This window comes from Haliotis cracherodii, unplaced genomic scaffold (assembly GCF_022045235.1).
Source record: "Haliotis cracherodii isolate W230 unplaced genomic scaffold, xgHalCrac1.p SCAF_21, whole genome shotgun sequence".
NCBI classification, from domain to species: domain Eukaryota; kingdom Metazoa; phylum Mollusca; class Gastropoda; order Lepetellida; family Haliotidae; genus Haliotis; species Haliotis cracherodii.
This window is the reverse complement of record NW_027266277.1, coordinates 15,629,083-15,653,335: the sequence shown is the minus strand read 5'-3', so window position 1 is coordinate 15,653,335 and position 24,253 is coordinate 15,629,083. Positions and strand designations below refer to the sequence as shown.

General features: G+C 37.4%; 1 long non-coding RNA gene across 1 annotated transcript in view; it reads left to right on the top strand.

Annotated features, from left to right (window-relative positions):
* Positions 1-22,689, top strand: part of LOC139470954 (uncharacterized) — a 48,068-nt gene extending 25,379 nt beyond the window's left edge. Inside the window, exons 2-3 of the long non-coding RNA XR_011653806.1 lie at positions 22,379-22,433; positions 22,624-22,689. This is a non-coding gene — a long non-coding RNA (uncharacterized lncRNA). The remainder of the gene's footprint in view (positions 1-22,378; positions 22,434-22,623) is intronic.
* The last annotated feature ends 1,564 nt before the right edge of the window (positions 22,690-24,253 follow it).

Genomic DNA, 24,253 nt, shown 5'->3' with positions numbered 1-24,253 from the left:
GCGATGATGGTCGGTGGAGCTATTGGTAATGCTCTAGTTTTTTCGGGGAGTAATTTTTTATTTTCTAGTATGAGAGGTTCTGAGCAGAAAAGACATAATAAAGCATTAGATAGAACAACTCGAAGCAGCCCAGTCACAATGGGCCCAGCGCAGAATGGAGAGATTAGATTTTATTAATGATGAATTGCGTAGACAGGGACATTCAATTCAAACATTTAAGGATGTTGAATCTGCGAAAGAGAGATTACATCAATGAGAGGAATAGGTTGGGGAGAATACGTATTTAGATGTATGAAAAATAACCAATTAGACATTTGAATCATTTTACATATACCATGGTTTTTGTGAGATAGGTTGAAGGCTTTAGCAAAACAACGTGGTCTACATGGATATTCTCGAATGAGAAAAGCTGAATAGATCGGTTTACTCGGTTTGGAATACAACAAACCCCAGACTGTTAGAAAACTCAAAGCTCAAGCAAAAAACAGTGGGCTGAGAGGTTATTCTCGAATGAGAAAAGCTGAATTGATCGCTTTACTAGATAATAATGATGTTGATAATAATCAACAAGATGATGTTGATAAAAAACAACAACCATTAAAATTTGTACCCACATACATCGGCGTTGGTAAATATTTAAGAGGTTGGAAGATGGATACTTCGAAGCGCTTATCAAACCTATAGAAAATAATCAAGATAATAATCAAGATAGTAGTTTTACGTACAAAACTCAAGAACATATTCCTTGTGGGTTTGGATATATAGTTGTAAGGTATGATGGGTAAACAAACCTGCCCGTGATTTACAGAGGTCCCGATGAAGCGGGAAAGTTCCTAGAATATCTACAAAATGAAGAGAGGATAATCAGGAAAAATTTATCGCGAAGAAACCAATGTGGATGACAAGGGATGATTGGAGGGCCTATAAGAGGTCAACGAGTTGTCATGTTTGTAATAAACCCGTGAATGGGGATTCCGTAAGAGATCATTGCCACATCACGGGTAATTATCGGGGAGGCGCAAACGAGTGTAACTTGAAACTAAAAATGATTTCTCAAACAATACCCATCCCCGTTGTGTTTCATAACCTTAGAGGATACGATTCTCATCCCATTTTGCAAGCTATCTCAAAGACCGATGGTGGCTTAAAGTGCATTCCTAACAATATGGAAAAATACATATCATTCTCGTTGACTAAAACTGTACATTATACGGACAAGGATGGGAGAGCCAGAATAAAGCAAAGTAATGGACTTAGATTCATAGACTCCGTACAGTTTTTGTTATCTTCCCTGGACAATTTAGCTAATCCGAACAATCCCAATGACTTTGCGATAACAAATCAATATACCGATAGGTTAATGCATCATTTGTTGCTGAGAAAAGGTGTATATCCTAACGAATATATGGATGATTGGTCTAGATTCGACGAAACTAAATTACCATCCCTTGAATCATTCTATAGTAACTTAACAGAATCTAAAATAACAGATGCCGATTATGAACACGCTCTGACGGTGTGGGATAAATTAGGTTGTAAGAATTTAGGCGATTATCACGATCTGTACTTAAAAAATGATGTAGTGTTACTCGCCGATATATTCGAGATATTTAGAAAGACATGTTTAAAACAATACGGCTTGGACCCAGCATGGTACTATTCCAGTCCCAGACTATCGTGGGATGCATTGTTGAAGAAGACCAGCGTAGAACTAAAACTATATGATCCGAGTAAACCCGACAAGCACATATTATATCTCGACACTAACAATTTGTATGTATTGGCTATGAGTCAACCTTTACCCACGAGTGGTTTTGAGTGGGTCGATGATATCGACGTGGATGATGCAAATAAAGGGTACATACTAGAAGTTGACTTGGAATATCCAAATTCCTTACATAAAGATCATAACAGTTATCCACTAGCTCCCGAAAAATTAATGGTGAATAAAGATTGGATGTCAGAATATCAACGCTCCTTGATGGGTAATACTAGGTTAGCTAATGTAGAAAAACTCGTACCAAATTTGATGGATAAGACAAAATATATAGTTCACTACAGAAATCTCCAGTTATATCTATCGTTAGGTATGAAACTTAAGAAAATACACAGAGTTCTAAAGTTTGATCAAAGTCCTTGGATGGAGTCCTTTATAAGACTGAACACAGATTTAAGAAAGATAGCTACCAGCGATTTTGAAAAGAATCTATATAAGCTCATGAATAACTCAGTATTTGGTAAAACTATGTAGAATCTAAGAAAGCCTTTTGATGTTAAATTAGTCAGGTCTAATGAGGAAGAAAGACTCAGGAAACTTATAGACAGTCCGGCTTTGAACAGAAGTAAGATAATCGATAACGACTTAGCCGCTTTGCATGTGCAGAAGAGTAATATCAAATTCAACAGACGTACGTTGGTATGAGTATTCTCGACTTGTCAAAACACTTAATGTATGACTTTTATTACAATGAACTTAAGAAGCAATACGGCGATAGATGCGAAGTGTTATATACCGACACAGATTCTTTGTTGATGGAAATACAAACCAAGGATGTGTATAAAGATATGGCAGAAAAAATAGATATGTACGACATGAGCGATTACCCAAAAGATAATCCACTGCACACCGTAGTAAATAAAAATGTATTAGGTAAGATGAAGGATAAATGTGCTGGGACTCCTATTGCGGAGTATGTCGGATTAAGACCTAAGATGTATTCTATAAAGAAGTCCGATAATGGAGAGATAAGAAAAGCTAAGGGTGTTAAGAAGTATGTGGTAAAAAAGCATATCAAACACGAACAGTATAAAGAAGCATTATTCAATGGTAGAACGTTCAAACACGAGATGAACTCTTGAAGAAGTTACAATCATAGGATATATGGATTAAGAATGAACAAGACATCATCATCCCCCTTAGATACAAAGAGATGGATTGATAATGATGGTGTAACTACCTATGCTTATGGATATTTAGGACGCTAAAATTGTACCATTGGGAACTATGAACAACTCTTCTCATACAAATGCCCTGCCCGATCCATCTTTAAGATAATAAAGAATAGGTTCTCCTTCTTTTATAACCAGTCGACTAATGTTATATGTCTTAAGAGACCAAATCAGATCAGTTGCGCGATGTAGGCCTCGTTCGAGTTCAACGTGCTGGTATAAATATCTTACGCTTACTCTATCCGGAAGTTTTTGTTCTTTGCCTCTCCTCGGTGCTGAAGATTCGGAAGTCACATATTTCATTTTAACCGCATCGGATGGTTTCTTCCCGATTAATCTCATTACTTCATTATTCAGCGCTGATACAACAGCTGATAATCGTGTCACCCATTCGGTTGATCTCAATCGTTCCGATTTCATTTCGATCCCATACTGATAGCCAAACAAACGTTTCGCTAATGTCCGGTTTTATCTTTCAATGATAGCTTGACTACTGTGGGCCTCTTTTTCACCACGCCTGATTTCGACATTGTGCTTTGTTAACAGTTTAGTTACCAATCCCATAAACTCGCGACCAGGATCTACTTGAAATAGCTTAGGCCATTTTAGTGGTCCGCGTTCATATATGCAACTCAGTGCATTAGCTACTTTTGTTGAATCTTTCGAGGTTAATGGCTCTGCCTCTTTGTATCGACTAGCCACATCCACTACTGTTAAAGCGTATTTATACATTTTGCGTCTTACCTTATCGGGGGGAAGAAACAAGAGGTCAGCCTGATGAACTTCATTCGTTGTAAAAATATCAAACTTCTTCCTCGGTATATAACGCGGTGCCGGTAAGTAAATTTGCTACATCGCTTGTTTCTTTAACCAATCCTTGGCTACATCTTTAGATACCTTAGCCGCGGTGGCTAATTTTTTTATTGCTCCAATACCTTTCCAATATCCTCGTGGGCTATAGTAAATTTTATTCATTATTAATTAATATTGATGTTTCGTTTAATACAACTCATGACTATCATTGAATCGCATAGTCATTTACACATAAAAAATGCCATCTGTAGTAGCAGTATAGGTATATAAATCCAGCTCCAGTGGGGTTGCGGCAGAACCCCTATTACCTATACTACTCTTCCAACCACCGATTGTCTGTCAGTATATAATACTTGGCTTGAAATGAACTTCGACGATGGGGGTTGATATTGTACATCACAGGCAGTCGTTGGGCATATTTGCAACAGCCATATTCTCAAAGAACACGCATGCATTCCATAATTGTTTACATTTTTGTAATGCGGGTATTGTATATAGATCACATCTCCTCTACCGCGCTATCCTACAAATGATTATGTTACTCTGCTGTGGAGATATCCACCCAAATCCAGGCCCCCATAGACTATCAGATCTGAACATAGTTCAACTAAATGTACGCAGTCTTAAGGATAAGATAGACGTCATAGCTATTGAGTTTCAATACTATGTTAATATCTGTATTACAGAAACGTGGTTACATCCTGGCATTCCAGATAGCGAAGTCTCTATTCCTGACTATCATTTAACATTTAGGCTTGATCGCAACACTAGAGGTGGTGGGGTTGCAATATATGTCAGGAATATTTTACAGTTTAACACATGGACCAGATAACTATAATTGGACTTGGTAATAACCAAAAACTGTAGTGTGATAATTGGAAATGTTTATAGAGCAGACAAAAGCAACTCATACTGGGATCTCATTGACAAATCTGTAGGTGATGCCATAGACCTTAATATTGGTACAATTATAACAGGAGATATTAACATTGATTTTCTTGGAGTAGAATAGTTGTTTATGTGATATGCTGGTATGCTGTTTGTTTATGTACCCATATATGTTCGCGTGTATTTGTGTATTTGTGTGTGACTTGTTTATCATCATAATATTTTCAACAGTAGGCACAATCAATCTAAATTTATTATTTTATATACAGTTTACTCTTATCAATTGTTAAAAGTTCTTTGTAGGGAGGGGTGTTTAAAAAGGTTGAACCTATTCACAAATCCCATTCCATTTCTTGGAAATAAATATTGTTTAAATCAAGTGAAGGTTTTCTAGAGACCATCAAGACCCATCTACGAGCCAATGGCAGACTCACCAGCAGCGCAAGGCCCACCGCCAGAGTACATGTTTAAGTGGATAATAAAACACTAGCTGCGGTCGGATCCTATTCCACACAATAAATGCCTGTCAAGAATTAATCCCCTGAGTAAAAAACTGAAGGCATCTTCAGTGTTCTTACAAAGGTGGGGATTTGAAAACATCACAGCTCTAGAAAGTTTACATTTGCGTTTCCTAAACTATCTTTTATCATTAAGAAAATGCACTCCACATCTCATGGTACAGGGGAACTTGGAAGAATCCATCTATCAAACATCACCAAAATGAGAATAAGTTTTTGGGCAAAAGTACTTTCCGGGAATTCATCTAAATTATCCTTTCTTGTATTTGTTATTTATTTGGAAAATGTAAACAGAAATGGATTACTAATATCAAACGAACTTTTGATGAACATGGACTCAGCTCCATTTGTTTTTCACAAAGTTTATAAAATCCCACATACCTACAACATTTATAATTAGTCCATGAAATATTAGATGACATTAACCAACAGTGTTGGACCAGTGCAAGGGATAAGCCTTCAAAAGGCACAATTTATAGTATCATAAAAAAATAATTGCCGAAATTAAATAAATAGTATTTAAACGTACTGCAGGAAAACGCTTGGTGAGTCTTACTTAAGTTTGGGGCGGTCGGGTAGCCTAGTGGTTAAAGCGTTCGCTCGTCACGCCGAAGACCCGGGTTCGATTCCCGACATGGGTACAATGTGTGAAGCCCATTTCTGGTGTCCCCCGCCGTGATATTGCTGGAATAATGCTAAAAGCGGCGTAAAACCATATTCACTCACTCACTCACTCACTTACTTAAGTTTAGAACTTGTAATCATAATCTACCTATTGAAACTGGGAGATGGAGAAAATTACATTTAACCGAAAGGAAATGCCAAATTTGCAAATTATCTGACCTAGGTGATGAATTCCATTACTTGTCCATCTTCAGAAAATGAAAGAAAACATGTTTTACACAGATTCTAATATATCAAACCCAATATGCATAAAATGAATGTACTTTTCAATAATTCACGACTAGGAACATTGAGAAAACTGTCCAAATTATGTAAAGTCATGTCATCAAGTAACTCTCCCTCGTTTTGAATTGCACATATATTGCAACCCTAGTAAATCTGTATAAATATGAATGCATGCTCGGCCAAGATGTTTTTGTTTATGCTCTATATTTATATGTATATGTTTTATGTTGTTGAACTAATTTTGCACCTATGATGCCGCTGATAGCTATAGCGGCCTGAGTGTAAATAAAGTTCCTTTCTGACATAAGTTGTGGACACGGTACTCGTACCCAGTTTGCAACGTAAACAATGTAACATTTCCATCTACATGTACCGAAATGTATTATATCATTACTTTGAATAAAGTACATTTTTAATGTAACATGTTTCTCATAACCCGGAATGGTATTCGTACATCATGTATTGTGATTCCTGTTTTTTGTTTGTTAATGCTATGTATTGTTCAAATGGAGAGCCTATAATAACTGGTTTGCATTGCATTGTTTTAATCATTCACACTGTCCTAATCAAAGGTCGTTTCACACACTCAACCATGTATGTAATGTTGGTGTTTTTGTATGATTAACAGAAATAACCACCTCTGTGGCTGACCCCTTCCTATCGTATTCGTATACCAAGTCTAAATATCAGCCATTGAAAACACTTGACTCGCATCGTTGCACCGCAATGATGGTAGCCTCAGGCGGGAACACCTCACTGTGCCCTCACCTATTGTTATAGGGTACAGGTGTAGTCAGGCGTGGTTAAGTGGGTAACAATAGGGGGACTACCTATAGTCTGTTGCATGTCTATATAAAGAATATTACTGTCTGTAAGATTCATAAAATTTCATATACATTTCAACAGTACATTCACTTTACAGAAGCACATATTTCATAAAATTTCATATATTTCATATTGATAGATTACGTATTGCATCAATAAATATACATTTCAAATTCACTTTACAGAAGAAATATTCAGTTCACAATCCAACATATTCAGCCACAGCGTCAGCATATTCAATTGGTGTCAGTCTGCCAACCTCTTAGGCAACGTCACCAAATAGGATGGGTTTTGAAGGCGATTATAGAGAGTGTGATTTATACACTTACACCTTAAAGTTTAAATAATTACAATAAATGTTATAGGTTGTTGAATATTATATAAAATCATTCATTTCTTTTTAGAAAGACATATCAGCTTTGACATGTTGCTGAGAGATTTCCCGAATAAAGTAAAAAGTATGGATACGGTTTTTCTTGGGGTTTCCTTACATTTCAGGTACTTTACTTAAACACAAACAAATATAGAAGCGTGTTTATGAGTGAGTGAGTTGGTATAACGCCCCTTTGACCATAGTGTGTCTGTTTGATACTTGTGGAAATCCATAAGTAAAGCAGGTGTTTGTTTGTTTGTTTGTTGTTTAACGCCACACTCAGCAATATTCCAGCTATATGGCGGCGGTCTGTCAATATTCGAGTATGGACTAGGCAATCCAGTGATTGACATCATGAGCATCGATCCACGCATCTTACAACACGCATAGTCGCCTTTTACGGAAAGCATGGGTTGTTGAGGACCTATTCTACCCCGGATCTTCACAGGTATACCTACACGTATGTTGTGAAAATAACCAGAACCCTCTCATATTGTATCACTCACTACTGTTGACAACCGTACGGATACAATGATGAACGAATAACCAAGAAAGTCGTGACACCATGCCATTGACAATAATAAGTTTGTTGTACATGTGAATATAATGTTATTTGAACAAACAAAAGAACAGATGCATAAATTTCGTGCATGATACTAAACGGGAAATGAATGGGTCTTGAAAAGAGCTGACACGCTTTTCAGTTCCAATAAGGAATGTCAGCATTGACGCAATATTGAGAGACTACAAAAAGAAATTGAACGGTACGTTAACATGTGCATTATCATTTGTATTTGGACATCGAGCAGCCAGATATCCTAGCAATTGTGGCTAGCAATTATACATGCAGAGTAGGACACTCCCTCAGAAGTGTCTTTTACTCACTGACTAGGACTAATTCATAACATGCTCCGTTATAAATATTCGTCAGTATTGTTTCGAAAGTAAATAAGGTGAAACTCCGACTCGTATTTCACGCAATTCAGGAAATAGCCTGGCAAATGAATTCCCGACATAAGGTGATATACCCGAGCTCCATGCCAGAACAAGGTCACGTTTATGTATATTCGATATTGCCTATGAATAAATGCGATGGAAAAATAGGTAGTTAATAACATTAAAACATTTTTTCTTGAGGACATATAAGTCTAAAATAAAACGTTTGCATTTGAACGTGTCGATGCTAATTGTTTTAAATAATATTGATCATATTTTTATGCGTATCTAATGGACTTTTATCATGGTCGAACACTGCACCATCATACTGACTGTCTTGTGTATTCGTTGTTCACTCGTGACACCGATACATTGGTCTCCAAAATGTGTGGTCCCGAGACGACTTTTAGTGTGAGTGAGTGAGTGAGTGAGTAAATTGGGATCAACGCCGTTTGTAACAGTTATATCACGGCGTGTCAGCTTAATGTGGGTGGAAAGCCCAAAATGATGCATATCTCAGACGTTTACCACTTCGGTGAAACCCACGAGCACGGGTATGGTGCTGACAAACCTAGAAACATAATCGGGGCAGACCGGAATTCGAACAAACAATCATAGGTTTCTGGCGTGCCCAAGGGACGCAACACTGCACAGTTACTGATCATGATTTAAGTTGACAGTTAATATCAATATCGCAATGAAATATGAGTTACAACATCAACACAGAATCAGTACGTTTTAGCTGTTTGTTAATTCTCTTACACAATTAGAGATCTTCAGTTCTAAAAATACCTTAATGAGTTTGTGACCATATGATACAATGATAAAATGGACGGCATGTAGATTTATTTGATTGATATTGACATTTAGGAATCGGAAGCAGGCTGGATATCCGGGCTATGGCTACCTTTGTTACATTTATCCAATTTCATGTTGTATTTTCCTATGCATCTGCCAATGGTGCTGTTTCTACCATCTGCAAGTTGTTTTCATGTAAGATGTATTCCACGCGGAGTCCTAAAACAAACATAAAGGTAAACAGCAGACCACCCGGTTGTGATCAAGTGGTTCGCAACACTCATTTGACAGACCGACTTTACTGGCATATGAGGTCATGAGGCCTATAGTACAATGCATGTACAACACACGTACAAAATATCAGCGAGCGCCATTTGTTCTAAGATTAAAAACTAAAGGTAATTTTAACGATATATTTTCGTCATTTGTGTTACAAAATGAACAAATTTTCGTTGATTTGAAAACATTAATACGATAGCATGGTATATATTTTAACATTAAATGCACATATTTTGAACAGATAAACAAAATATGATATTCATCCTAAAGATATACACAACACTGTTCACAAAAAAACATCAACTGGATTTTTTACTTTCAAACGGCTCATGTATAATTTTGTAACCTGTTCTAACCTTTGCCAAGGTTCTATCAAATGATAGATTATTATTTCTAATGGCCTTCTCATTGTACCACCCAAAATTTCCGAATCATATAAAAGTATTGGCTGAATTTTGCAAACAAAGATTTTTAAGGCCGTCTGCATAGGTATATTCGGAATATGGATCACAAATTGCTTTCCCACAGCAAGGGTCTTTTCTGTCTGCCTTGCCAAAGTGTAACATGCTTTTGAAAAATATATTTCTGCCACCATTTGTTTTGTTTACAATATTTACATAAAATATCGATAATACATTGTATATTTACAATGCTCTCTGCAAACAACGCTACAGCGTCATCGATTTCTCAATAGTTTCATCAGTGAAAATACTATGATTATCTTACAATAATGCTTGCACGTTAATCAATCTGAGAAACAGAGTGGGTGACGCCATACATCTCTGCGAGGTACAATATCTGTAATTTGACATATATTTACTCCAATGGAATCTTTAACATAGGAAAATATATTTTTTAAATACTTTTCCATGGATTTCAGATTTCAACAAGAGCTATATATCAATTTAGTTCTGTGCATCAAATCACATTCTTTTTCTAAAGTACATAAAAGTTCCAATAAAACTTTCCATGTTTTTCTTAAGCACTTGTAAATCAGAGCCGATAACGTAAACATGTTGTTGAAAGATCTTCTCGGAATCCGGATTGAGCTTCAGAAATTATGTTTCGTAATTTATAATCTTCTTCTTAGAACTGCAAAGTGCTTTCAATTATCTTATTGCACAGACATGATCATCGGGACATTCAATTGGTCGGTCGATTTTCGGCATTTATTCAGCCTTATTGAAATAACGTTAATTTCCAAGGCGAAATTGTAAGTGAACAAAATTTACACTGAAACCATGGTGTAGAAAAAGCTCGCCCGCGATCAGAAATGGAATCATCAAGTGTTATGATGTTGGGCTAGCAGTGGTTTCCAGGCAGTAGTCGGGAAAATGTCTAAATATCTATTAAATATTTATTTATGTATCTGGTGTCCTATTGAACTTTATCTGTGTTTACATTGTGTCCCTCTGAAAGTGGTTCAGATCCCTCGATAGCTTTTCAGCCGGAAACCTCTCATATGACAGTTGAACCTGTTGTACTGGTAGTCATAGCTGCTTAGTGCCTGCAGCGCTATCCTCGGTGCAATTGCGTGGTTGGTAGGTAACATTCAGTTGGAACATGTTACTGTGATTCCCGCGCAGTTCTATTTTGATTTTGGAGATTTTTAGCGGGAATGGATGAACAAGCGGTGACCTGTCGATGTGATTCCCTCGCAGTTCCATTTGATTTATTGGAGTTCAATTTCACTGAGGTGGGTGTTTAAGCAGTGACCTGTCGATGTGATTCCCTCGCAGTTCTATTTGACTTATTGGTGTTCAATATTGTTGAGGTGGGTGTACTAGCAATGGCCTGTCGATATGATTCCCTCGCAGTTATATTTGACTTATTGGTGTTCAATATCGCTGAGGTTGGTGTACAAGCAGGGACTTGCCGATGTAATTCTCTCGTTGTTGGGGCTTGGCCCGGGAGGTTTAGGGGTGTCGATTTTGATGGCCCTCGCACAGTCATATCAAGGTGCTAGGTAGCTATCTGCTTGTCAGCTAACTCACTCACAAGCTGGCGAGGGACTTTTTTTGTTTACTGGATAGGGCAGGCCACACAAGTACTTGATATTAGGGTTTAATTATTGAACATGTAAAATTATAAATGATTTTACCAAGTTCATCATGATATCGTTTCACACAAGTATTTCAAATACAAGTGTACAATGAAATGAGGAACAATGGCTATTCATAACAAAATACATGCACTGGTATTATTTCACATACTGATATTTATATCATATGCAATAGTAGTTCGGCTAAAATTGACTTCCATTAATTGGGTCTAAAGGTAGAGTGTAATTCTCCGTATATTCAGTGTCTAATTTGGTAATGCTTTCATAGGTGACGCTCTTCGTCAGTGTCAACCTTATCGTTTCTGTCAGGGTACTTGTGATTTCAAACAGCGTTTTTCCTTGTTTGTCCAAGGGTAGTTTGTTCTTTAAAATGGCATGACGATGTCACCTTACAATTGAAGAGAACGCTGGAGCAGTGTTTTATTGGGAACAGGGTTGTCCTTAGTCAGTTGTGGGCCATTTCAACATTACTCACAGCGTTATTGGCAGATGCAGGGTAAATTTGTTTGTTGTTTATTGCCGCTATCAGCAATGTTTCAGCTATGTGACGGCGGTCTGTAAATATTCGAACCAGGTCAAGACAATCCAGCATCAGTCATAAGCATCAATCTACGCAATTGGGATACGATGACACGCATCCACCAAGAGAGCCTGGCCACCCGATCCCGTGAGGCAAATAAGAGACAGAGAAGCATGAATGTCCACTTACTTTCTTGATGCGAATATTGACAAAAACAATAAAGTTATATCGATACAAAGAAATCAACTTTCTTAGTTTTTAATTTGTATTGTTTTAGTGAAATTGTTGAATGGACACGTTGCAAATAGGCCAACCTCAGTTACAGATATATAGATGACCTCATTTCAACAATATCAAGATAAATGAGTTTCTTCACCTCATCTATCCACCTGCAACAAGTTAAATGAGAAACAAGAGTCAATGTCCTATCTTCACTGTGTTAAGACTTTGAAAATAATGGCAACCTATGTGCCCATCTGTACGACACGAGAGATGATTTCGATGTTCCAAGCGTGAATTTCTCCTTTCATTTCAGATATACCATCAGTTCTAGGTTATGACATCTACAGTTGTATAACTTAACATTTAAATTTCGACGTTTGTCACACAACTGAAAATTCAGCAATGTTGCTATCACCCCTCTGTTGATATTGATGCAGTCATTTGTAGACGGTGTAATTTGCAGCTCATGGAAGATGAATATCACTTCCTTCTTGTGTTTCCTTTTTATGCAGTTACCCGCAAACAGCTTATTGAAAGAAACTATAATTAGTCAATCCAACGAGATATTGGGCCATACGGCCAGAAATACTAAGTAAAATTACCATTTGCCATCTGGTAGTTACTTTAAAGGATCATGTGTTCAGACTTGGCTTAAAGCGGGCCACCGTAAGCAGATAACATTGAACATCACTCGCAATATCAATTACTGAATTTTTTAATCAAATGATAAAGTCAAGACTTGATTATCTACAAACTGCTGTTATACAGCTGGTATCCGGCATAAGGCAACAAACAAACAAACTAACAAACAAGCACTAACTTACTTAACTTACTCACAGTATAGATCTCCTGAACCGAGTTTTAGGTTTTATCATTACCATATATGGAGTTAGTTGTAATGATGTAACTGATGATTGCACAAATAAAACATCAGAGAAATTATTTACGACAAATAGCCATGCCCGTTTATCTAACATCCGGAACAATGTCAAGGGATCTGGCTTAATCGCAATATCCTGGTCCGACGTTTTGACCTCCTCACTCCCCTAGTCAGTTGAGAACGAACTTTTGCGCAATAATTCATGAAGCTGAGAGAAAGGAGATGGCTGGCTGGATAGATCCGGTATCACAATACGCTTGATCGTAATTCAATGCCATTTTGTTTCAACCTGTTCGTTCAATATGATACGGTAGGTACATTTTCCCTTGTTGGTATGAAATCCAATATTTGTACCACTGATAAACTATCATTAATCGCAAGTGTTTGTTTGTCGTTTAACGCCGCTCGCGGCAATATTCCATTTATAATGGAGTTAGGGCAAGACAATCTAGTCGCCACTTTATAAACATTAACGTTATTGAATATTTATCGAAACACACTAAAACATGCCTGTCGAAAGTAATATGGTGTGATATCATTTTTAACCAATTTGAAATTGTTTCGTCATTTTCTGAAATGTGGTAATGTGGTCGGTCAAAAGACATACGTCATCATGTAACGTCTACCAAAATATATTGATCTGTTCCTGTAGTGTGTATTGGTTGTAACACCCTTATGGTGAACGATGCACATGCATGTACGTGCATATGTTTGTTGTTCCCTTTAACGCTTGAGAAGGGAATGCATGTTGTTTATGTTTTGTATTTCTATATGAAGGTGAAGTGAGGTTAAATGGGGTTTAACTTCGCGTCCAAGATTTGTATCGCGTCTCAGATACAGTATACTGACTCCGAGTCGACCAGCCCTTTTTTCGCCCCTAAATGGGTCATTCTCTAAAAAAGTAACATTTCCTGTCCAAATGAATTTTCTTGAAAACGACTCATAATTCTGTTTTCAGATTTCTTGACAATGAAGATATTTATCAGATTTATGCAATATTCTGATCAAATTACTGCTATAACCTTATGTTAGCCAGAAAAATACCTTTAATGTGCAGAAATGTGCAGAAACTTGTTGTCCACAAATAAAAAATCAAACTTTCTCAAATTATCTTAAGTCTCTGGGAACAAATACTTCCCAGAGCCCTGGTGATTTATGTAGCATGACATCATGAAAGGCAGATAACAGCAGAAAAGCTGATGATTTTCCACTTGGATTCATTATTTTTGGAAACAGTGATCTTGTCCAGAGTAATCGTGTCTGTCCTGTCACCAGGTAGTACAAATACAAATAATAATTGCTCCTTTGGTAAGCCAGAAGGCTAAGGTCTTTGCAGGTCTCTTCCTTTCTAGTACTATCATGGCGCCATATGCTCAAGCAATTTATATAGGTGCAGTGTCTTCAAAATAACTGGTAAATGTTGTCTTTTGATGTGTACTTTTTGTAGGTGTCTGTGCCGTCACCATGCATTTTGGGTTCCAGAATTGTTATTAAAAAATCAAATATAATGAGTATATTTGACTGTCAGAATGGAACTCAACCAGTGTGCATTTTTTAGTGCAAGAGAGAAGTTATTGTCCTAAGCTGGCATTATGTCATAGTTTGTCTCTCCTGTCACTGTCTCTGCTGTCACCTTAAAAAAAGTGACAGGACAGACATATTTAGGCGACAGCACAGACATATAGTGTTCAATAAATGTTTCAAAATATATATATTAAAAGACAAAGAAAACATGAATGGTAATGTATTTTGTATGTTTGTTTGTTGCATGAAAATCTGAAGATTATTAACATTTGGGTCAATAAACACTGATTACACTTTGGTAACAGCACAGACTTTTAATAGTGACAGCACAGACACATTTCAGTGACAGCAAAGACATTTTAGGATTTTTTTATCATGTTGACACAAATAATGAACAATTATTCATTTACTCGCATTACTGTTGTACATGATTAAGAAATGTAACATATTTAGCAAATTTAAATGAAAGTAATTTTACATGATCACTTCAAACACCGTGTCTATGCGTGACTGTGACAGCACAGACACGTAACAGTAACAGCACAGACATTTAGTGTTTAATAGAGATTTTGAGAAAGTTTTGTTCAATGTTTCAGTGTCTTTAAAACTCTATCTCTTAGGCTTTTGTTAGTTACCGGAAAAATTGAATTTCCATTAACATTTGGGTCAATAAACACTAATTACACTGCACAGTAGAACTTTGGTAACAGCACAGACATTTAATAGTAACAGCACAGACACTTTTCAGTGACAGCAAAGACATTTTATGATTTATTTACCAAGTTGACAAAAATAATGAACAATTATTCAATTTGCTCGCCCTACTGTTGTACATAATTAAGAAATGTAACATACTTAGCAACTTTGAATGAAAGTAATTTTACATGATCACTTCAAACACCATGTCTATGCGTGAGGGAAAGAGAGAGGTGGAGGTGTGTGCTGACAGAATGGAGTGTATGAGTGGGGGAAAGAGAGAAGTGGAGGTGTGTGCTGACAGAGTGGAGTATATGAGTGGGGGAAAGAGAGAAGTGGAGGTGTGTGCTAACAGAATGGAGTGTATGAGTGGGGGAAAGAGAAGTGGAGGTGTGTGCTGACAGAATGGAGTGTATGAGTCGGGGAAAGAGAGAAGTGGAGGTGTGTGCTGACAGAATGGAGAGTCTGAATGATGATGAAATTCACCAAAAGACAAGTAAGGAAATGGTACAAAATTCAGACGATGATAAGATGGAAAGACAAAAGGAAATACACCAGCCAGCTGATACAAATGAATGCCTGGGGAAATTCATTGTCATTGTGTATAACATATCATATCCTGGTTATGTTGAAGATAAAGAGCTAGGTGAAGTTTTTGTGGAATATATGCATAAAGCGGGAAAGCATGGGAATGCAAATTGTTTCTTCTGGCCATGCAAACTTAAAGACAAATGCTGATACCAATTTGAGGACAAAGTTAGCTTTGTACCAGAGCCTTCCAAAATATCACAGTCCTCTGACTATTGTGTTGAGTCTTCTTTGTGGTAAGATATGTTGGAAACAATTCATGGCAAACAATAACCTATGTTTATATGTGCACATGAATGAGGTCAAGAATGATTTACTGAATGTTATCATACGATGCTATCATTTGGTAAAAGTGCAAATATGTTATCAGACTTTGTCTGTGCTGTTACTGTTGAAGTTTTGAAAGTTGACTATTCTCGTTTCCTTACAGGTTTATGCTTGGAATAAGCAACAATAACCTCAAAAAGTGCCATTAAGGTTGTTGGTAGAGTTTCTGATCAAGTTCTATTTTTGAGATGAGCAATTCCACATAAGATTGGTTTATGAATTTTTGCTTGTCTGTGCTGTTACCAAACCTCACATTTTTATCTAATTAAGGTCAGATACAAAATACACCTAACACTTTGATATGCACATTCATTGAGTTTCCCTTTTTTTGACTACCTTTACTTCTGAAACACAGAACACAGAAATAGCTATTATAGTTTTGGCAATTACAAAATATTTTGTCTTTCCTGTTACCATGTTGTCTGTCCTGTTACCGTGAATGTCTTTCCTGTCACCAGGTTTCTGCCATCTCAAAAGTTATAATTGGTTCAACTCTGCTGACAAAAATATATATAATTCATAAAATGAGTGTAATAACTATTATTACCTTATAGAATTATGGTAGTTCCATTTCAGTGTAAGAAGTAGACAAGTTTATTGTACATCTTTTTGCAAATAATTCCATTGTATGCATACATTTACAGTCTAATGATATAGTAAAGCCAATAAATATAATTTTAAAGCTGTTGGCATTTGAACTATGCCAAAATGCAACAACCATATCATAAATTCAATTCATTTTAGGTTTATGTTTGGTGACAAAAACTGAATTTTATGCATGGTAACAGCACAGACATTTGGTACAGAGATGCCAGAAATAGTTTTCTGCAAAAAGGAAAATAAGACATATTAAGCCTGCATATTTTACACTTGTATTCAGTAATTGTTATGTTGTTTATCTGCTCAACAAATACATTTCAAAAATGAATTCTGATTTGTTGATTTTTCATAGGCCAAAATGTTACTTTTTTAGAGAATGACCCAAATGCCGAGAGCCAGGCGGAGTAACAAAGCGGACCATCTTTCAACGTCTTTTAGAATGACACGGCCGGGGATCGAACCCTAAACCTGCCACTCTATATTGGAAAACAACGTTTTGCCTTAGGTTTAAAAATGTAAAGATTGTTTGCTATGCATGTCTGACAAAAATGTACTGTACAAACATTAAATTGTTCTGCTCCTTCTTTCAGAGACACAAATCTACAAAAATCCACCCTCTTGCCCCCCGAGATTATAAATAATCAGTTCCTTATTATTAGAGTGTTCTAATGAATGTCATGTTTTCTGTTCATAGGATTACTGTATTGCACGGGTAAATAGTATGTTGTGTACTTAATCGTGCTACCAGTTATATCTTCTCGGTGTGTATTGGTTCTATCAGTTTAACCAATACGAACTATATTTGCTTAATCGAAGACAATCATTTATGTCACTAATTCACATAACAATTAAATCTTTAACAATTTTGTAAATACATAAACTACCGGGCAAAAGAAACTCATCACTTGTAAATTAAGATTTATCTGAATTCAAGACTCGCGATAAGTTGGAACGTTATCAGAAAACATTCACCAAAACAAACCCTGCCACTTTTTGCAGGATTCAGTGAATTTCGTGCAGTCATGAAAAATGGAAAAAACAGGATTTTTGGGAACTGATAAACATGTTCGTGCATAATTGTTGCATAAATACTGGCGTGGGACAGAGCAAGGATGCAGCATTAAAAAGAACATTAGAGAAATGCCGAGACTCATACAATAGAAACGTGACAGAGCTATTGGTATGGCACATTGCAGAACCAGTATCAGCAACTTGTTGAGCCGTTATCAGCAAGCAGGCCAGACACAAGACTGTCCAAGATCGGGAAGACCAAGGGACCAAGACCATGTGATGACCGCTACATCCGGACAATCCGCCTGCGGATCCGATACGTGACGGCGACGTCATTGGCGGTGACGATACTGGCACACCCCATCAGCAGACGAACAGTCTTACGACGACTCCACATTGCTCGTTTCAGAGCTTATAATTATCGCCCCTTCCGTGGAATGGCCTTGACCCCTCTACACCGTCAACGCAGATTACAATGGACAAGAACTGTACGTTGGTCTCAGCGGCGTAATTGGGAAAGGTTGCTTTTCACAAATTAAAGTCGCTTTAACTTGTTCCGAAATGATGGTCGAGTCCGTGTTTATCGACGTAGGGGAGAGCGACCAAACTGCATCCAAGATGTGCACCGTTATGGTGGAGGCGGCGTCATACTATGGGCGGTATTTGCGGTCACTTGACAACAAGGCTTGTCATAATCCGTGGGAATCTGACTGGCCAAAGACACAGAGATAACCTGTTGTAATGCCATTCCTACGTGGACAGCCAAGGGGTACCCTTTTGCAGTAGGATAATGTACGACCTCATACTGCCAGACTTGTTCAACGTTAACGTCAACGTATTACCTTGGCCAGCATGTTCTCCAGACATGAATCCCATAGAGCATCTCTGGGATCATCTTGATCGACAGCTGAGACAACGCGTATCTCCCCCAGCAGCTTGAACAGTTTTTCTTGGATGAGTGGTTCAGAATTCCTGCTGACGTCATCCGGCGACTGACGACATCCACGAGGAGACGTATTTTGGCGTGCATTGATGCAGGGGTGGTCACACACGCTACTAAGGACATGTCGTGTCCAATGATTTGACTTCATGAGCACCTTTTGAGTGGACTCTGTTTGATTAGTGTTAATGTTATTTTTTATTTTGACCCCATGTCTGTTTCGCTCGGCCTCATGGCAAGTGCACTGGTGATATGTCTTTGCAATTTTGTACGGACCTCGAAAAGTTATCCCTTGCACTAAAATAATCATCATACAGTTAACAGCTGTCTTTGTTTCTTTTTATGGAGCTACTGAACAAGGTGATAAGTTTCTTTTGCCCGGTAGTTTATTTCAACACAATATACTAGTATTATCTCTATAAACTATTATCTCTGAGTACCGCAGTCAACATAAAGTACAATATGTACGTTTCGTATCGTGTGTGTGCACGCAAGTGTAGGGAGATGGTATAGTAGGTATAATTAGTGTATTCGTTTCACGAGTTATCTTGTTAAATGAGATTTTGCAATATGAGTGCATTTCTCATTTTACGAATGTCAAGTTACAATTCTACTTTGTATACCGAAGATTAAAGAAAGTGGTACAGTAGATAGCAGATTAAAAGAAATTAGTGCAGAATTTGGAGCAATAGAGAGACCGATTCTTTGTCTGAAGGTTTTGACCTCAGATTTCAAATATATGTCATCAGAAAGAATTGCATCAGGTACTTTAACACTAGGGTGTCAAATATGCTTATGATCTATATTTATTAATAGTTGTTTTCTACAATTAACACCTTCACCACATACATCTCTAAGAAAGAATTGTCTTTCGAACTCAAAGTTATTTTATTCCTCTCAGGTGAATTTATTTCTCATACTGTTCACTCCATCATGGGAACAACGTACAGATGTGCATCATGAACTGTTCCTTCTTCCGAGTATAAGAGTCGATCGCGAGATGTCCACGTAAAACGATTGTCTTATTCATACATGAATGTAAAGTACTCTGCAAGAAGATGGAAAATGACTATTTTGAAAACGTATCGTCGGATTTTATGTTTTAGGTTATCATCCGTTCAGGTCGGCCATGTTTATCGCGATTAATGTCGCTATAACAATGAGTGAGTGAGTGAGTTGGGTTTAAAGTTAATAACGTATTAAAGTTAATCAATTGGTCATATAAAATGAAGGAACGATAAAACATGCCAAATATACACAAATGTTAAGGAACATGATGAGTTTGCTTGGCAATAATTCAATTAACACAGTTGTACTGATATTTCACATATATGAATTGTGGGTATGTACCCGTTAAACTATACCCAAAGAGCATACTGGCCGTTAAATCCATTCTTATCGGGATACCCAGCCTACAAATCAAATTTAATTCTAATCCAGAGAGACATACTTTTTTCTTCAACACTGAGCGGCATGACTACCAAAACATTTTGTGGCGGAAAAGCTAACACACAAGTGTGAATAATTTGATAACCATGCATATAAATAACTCAATACAGGATTTACATTCACGACACATTGCGTACTATTTCACGATAAACAGTTCAATTTACCTGCACGTCGAAATGAACCTACGACCCCATGCACATTTATAAAGACATTAGGTAGGGTCGGGTAGGGTTAGGTAAAGCACCGACTCGTCGCGTCGAGTTCGATTATTACAATGGTTACAATATGTTCGATGTCACCAGGACATGATATTCCTGGAATAGTGCTAAATAATGGCATAAAGTCCCTCCCACAAAAAGACAAAATGAAATATTTAGGGGGTGAAATAACAACAGTTTGTATATAGTCATCACCTTATTACTTTAAGGTAACAATTCCGTTGAAAAACTAAGCCACGATGGAAGATGACATGCTCAATTAATTTGTTAAAAGACAAATACATTTTAGGAGCTAGAGATTAATACTTTGTAAAGTTTCACTATTCTCGGATCTGTTGGAACACGGGATATCAATATGCATATATAAATGTAAGTTAACACACACACACACACTCACACACACACTCACACGCGCACACACGCACACACACACACACACACACACGCACACACTCTCTCCCTCTCTCTCTCTCTCTCTCTCTCTCTCTCACACACACACACACGCACATATGTGTCCATTTATCACGAAAGCAGCGGAGTTCCTTTGCCAAATTTAGATGTGGGGTTATCCCCCAAAGAATAGAGCCTGAACGATTGAGAATCTCTCGGCATATCACAGATTCTGTTTTGTATGTGTAATTGTGTAGAGGATGAGGCTCATGCACATGTGACATTAAGTTGTCCCTTATATACGGTTTTACGTGCAAATATTTCATAGAAATGTTATAACATGTGGCCCTGTTTTTAATTTGCCCCACGTTTATGGAATGACATGATTTCTTTCTGCAGCCCAAACCTGTTGCATCATCATAAAGCATAGGCGCTTTTTAATATACAGATATATTTTATTAATGGGTACATATCTTAACACGCTTTCATTGATTATGTTTATCAATTATGAACAGTTTATGGCTATGTGTGGTTTTATCAACTTTCATAAATCGTGTAGCGATTGGTCGCAACTGAGTTTTGCTACATTGTAGGTATAATATATCTACATGTATGTGTTCTATGTAATTGCGAGTGAGATGTAAATAGATTATTCTGTCTGTCTGGTTGTCTGTCACATTCGGTTGACGATTGTCTTGTTTTAACAAGATATAAACTGTCAATTCCTATGTAAACTTTTGTTCAACTAGTTAGTGACGGCATTAATCAGCAGCCGTTCATCTGGTGCCAGATTCGTCTTTGGATTGTCAGCGTGCTCATGAGTGAGTGAGTGAGTGAGGATTTACGCCGCTTTTAGCAATATTCCGGGCAATATCACGGCGCGGGACACCAGAAATTGGCTTCTCACATTGTACCCATGTCGGGAATCGAACCCGGGTGTTCGGCGTGACGAGCGAACGCTTTAACCACTAGGCTACCCGACCGCCCCCAGCATGCCCATGAGCTTCACCAAAGTGGTTATCGCCTACGACCTGTCATGATCAGTTAACAAGCACATGCTTGGCAGATATAGATAGGGTTGGTATAAAAACTTGTAATCGTGCTCAGCGCATAACTCATATAATGATGTATTCAGTATCACATATAATATAATAGCCATGATGCGAAGGCTCACTTTTTTGACATCACAGTTACTTTTAATAACTTTTTAAACTTATTACATACATGTCAAGGGATATGAACATTTTACACACACACACACACACACACACACACACACACACACACACACACACACACACACACACACACACACGTTTGCTGGACTGCTTCCTTTGCAAACACATCGGATAAGGGCTAACTGCCATCGGTTTTAACTGGCTGATAAGAAAGCACTCTGTGCCGATAGATTATATCAGAAACAACCAGTCGCTATCAGCAATGATAATGTATGTGCTTTGCATACAGACTTTGTACAATCATGTTACACAATATCTATCCAATCATTAATGTATGACATTACATGATAGAAATGAAGGCGGTTCTTCTGGTGTAAATGTAAGAGACGCCACGCCTGTTGCTAGGTCATGTGATATGGCAGATACCTCCCATAGATACTAAAATAGTATAAAAGCGACTGTTTATCTGGATAGATTTATTTCAGCTTCAAAGTACGTTGAAGATAAGGTGAACAATGAAGGGCCCTTGCATATTCGCAGGTAAGTTCAAATGTTGGCCTGATTATTTGAAACAATTTGCTCGTTTCATCGACAGAGAATTCATGGCAACGTGATCTTGTATTTCACGCGAAAATACTAGTATTATGGTTGAAGTATAAAAGCCTAGTATGTCACACACGATAATAGTGATAGGATTTATTCATCTTAATTTTATTACATTCATTTCCAGTTCTTCTGATAACTGTTGTGTGCAGCTTCCGATGTGCTGCTGCTGCCGACCCCTGCACTGCTAACAGCGATTGTAAAGGACATAGCACATGTGACGGAACCAGCCCAAACAAAACATGCAAATGTACAGATGGGTATGGTGGCACAACTTGTAATGATGGTAAGTAAATGTCATAACATTATTTACGGTAATTACATGTTATGTGGCAATAACAACGTCTCTTTGAAGATTCCCGGGACGAATAAGTTTCAAACACCTCTCATTTGTATCTAGTGGTTATAACTGATAGCTCGCTGTTTAAGTGGCATCGCTCTCCGAATGCGTGGATCGTCCTCCTGCATTTAACTACGTAACCGTGCTTGGACTCAATTTTTCACAGACCCCCGTGATAGCCAATAAATATTACTACAAGGTCTCTGTTAAGTAATGGTGTTCGATAGCTTCAGTGTTGACATATCGTCTTGTGGAACACAACGAAAGCTTTACTCCTCGTGTTAACTTAACACATTTATTATGTAGATGACACAACCCATACGTATAGTTAATTAACCGTTGTTATGACATTGCCGTTACCAGATTTAACGTCTAAAGTGGGAATGTCTTTACATGAAGACGCCCTTGATTTTCGCAACGACTCACAATTAATAGAAAGGTTCAATATGCTACCAACTAGGTATGACAAAGGCAAGTCAAGTAATCATGGATATATGTTTAACTTATTAGATCTGTGCAAAAAATCCAACTTTTATATAGTATATGCGACGATAAATACATTGGAAATGTAACAAGCAAGAAGGTTTGTGGTATCGACTATGCGATCGCCACAGTCGAATGTTTTAAGATTGTACATAACTTTCAGGTTTTACCATTTGACCCATTGTTTTGAGATTTTCACGGTCCTATTGTATATCGCTTATCAATAGGAGGAATTAGTGGAATAATATATGAAAAACAGAGAACAACGATCTCAATAACATAGCCAAAAAAAGGTGCAATTTTTTCTAAATCAACTACATACAAACTCTTGGTACGTACACTGAGTATCACTCACGTCCTGATGAACTTTAAAAGCCCATAAACATTGGCTTCCCAGTCACGTATAGTATATTCTGATTGGAATGAAGCTTTAAAACTGAAGTACGAGAAGATCCTCCGGAACAGCTGGAATGCGTACTGATTACTGTATGTGATTTCACAAGTCGTCTTCGTTGATACCAAAATGTCAATATTTTACCTGTGTCTGTTCCAGCACCCAAATGTACAGCTGATACTAATTGCTTGAATGGCGGCAACTGTACCATGGTTCCAGGCAAACAAAGCGTATGTGCTTGTGGCACTGGCTATACTGGAGACACCTGTAACACAAGTATGTATCCATGACGGTTTGACTATACATAATGTAAGATCTGTGACTTTTTCTGTTCAGTTCCTCTTAAAGAAAATCCTAAATGAGCTTGAAGTTCCAGATTTGTACTACGTTATATTTGTTGTCTCGTAATTGTGAATCAGCGAAGGAGGCGATTTAATGCAGCATCCCCAACAAAGAATGGAATTCATGCTTGTACATATGTAGGAAATCGAACGCTTTAAACAATATCCTACCCCACCGCCTTTGAAGCATTAGTGAGAT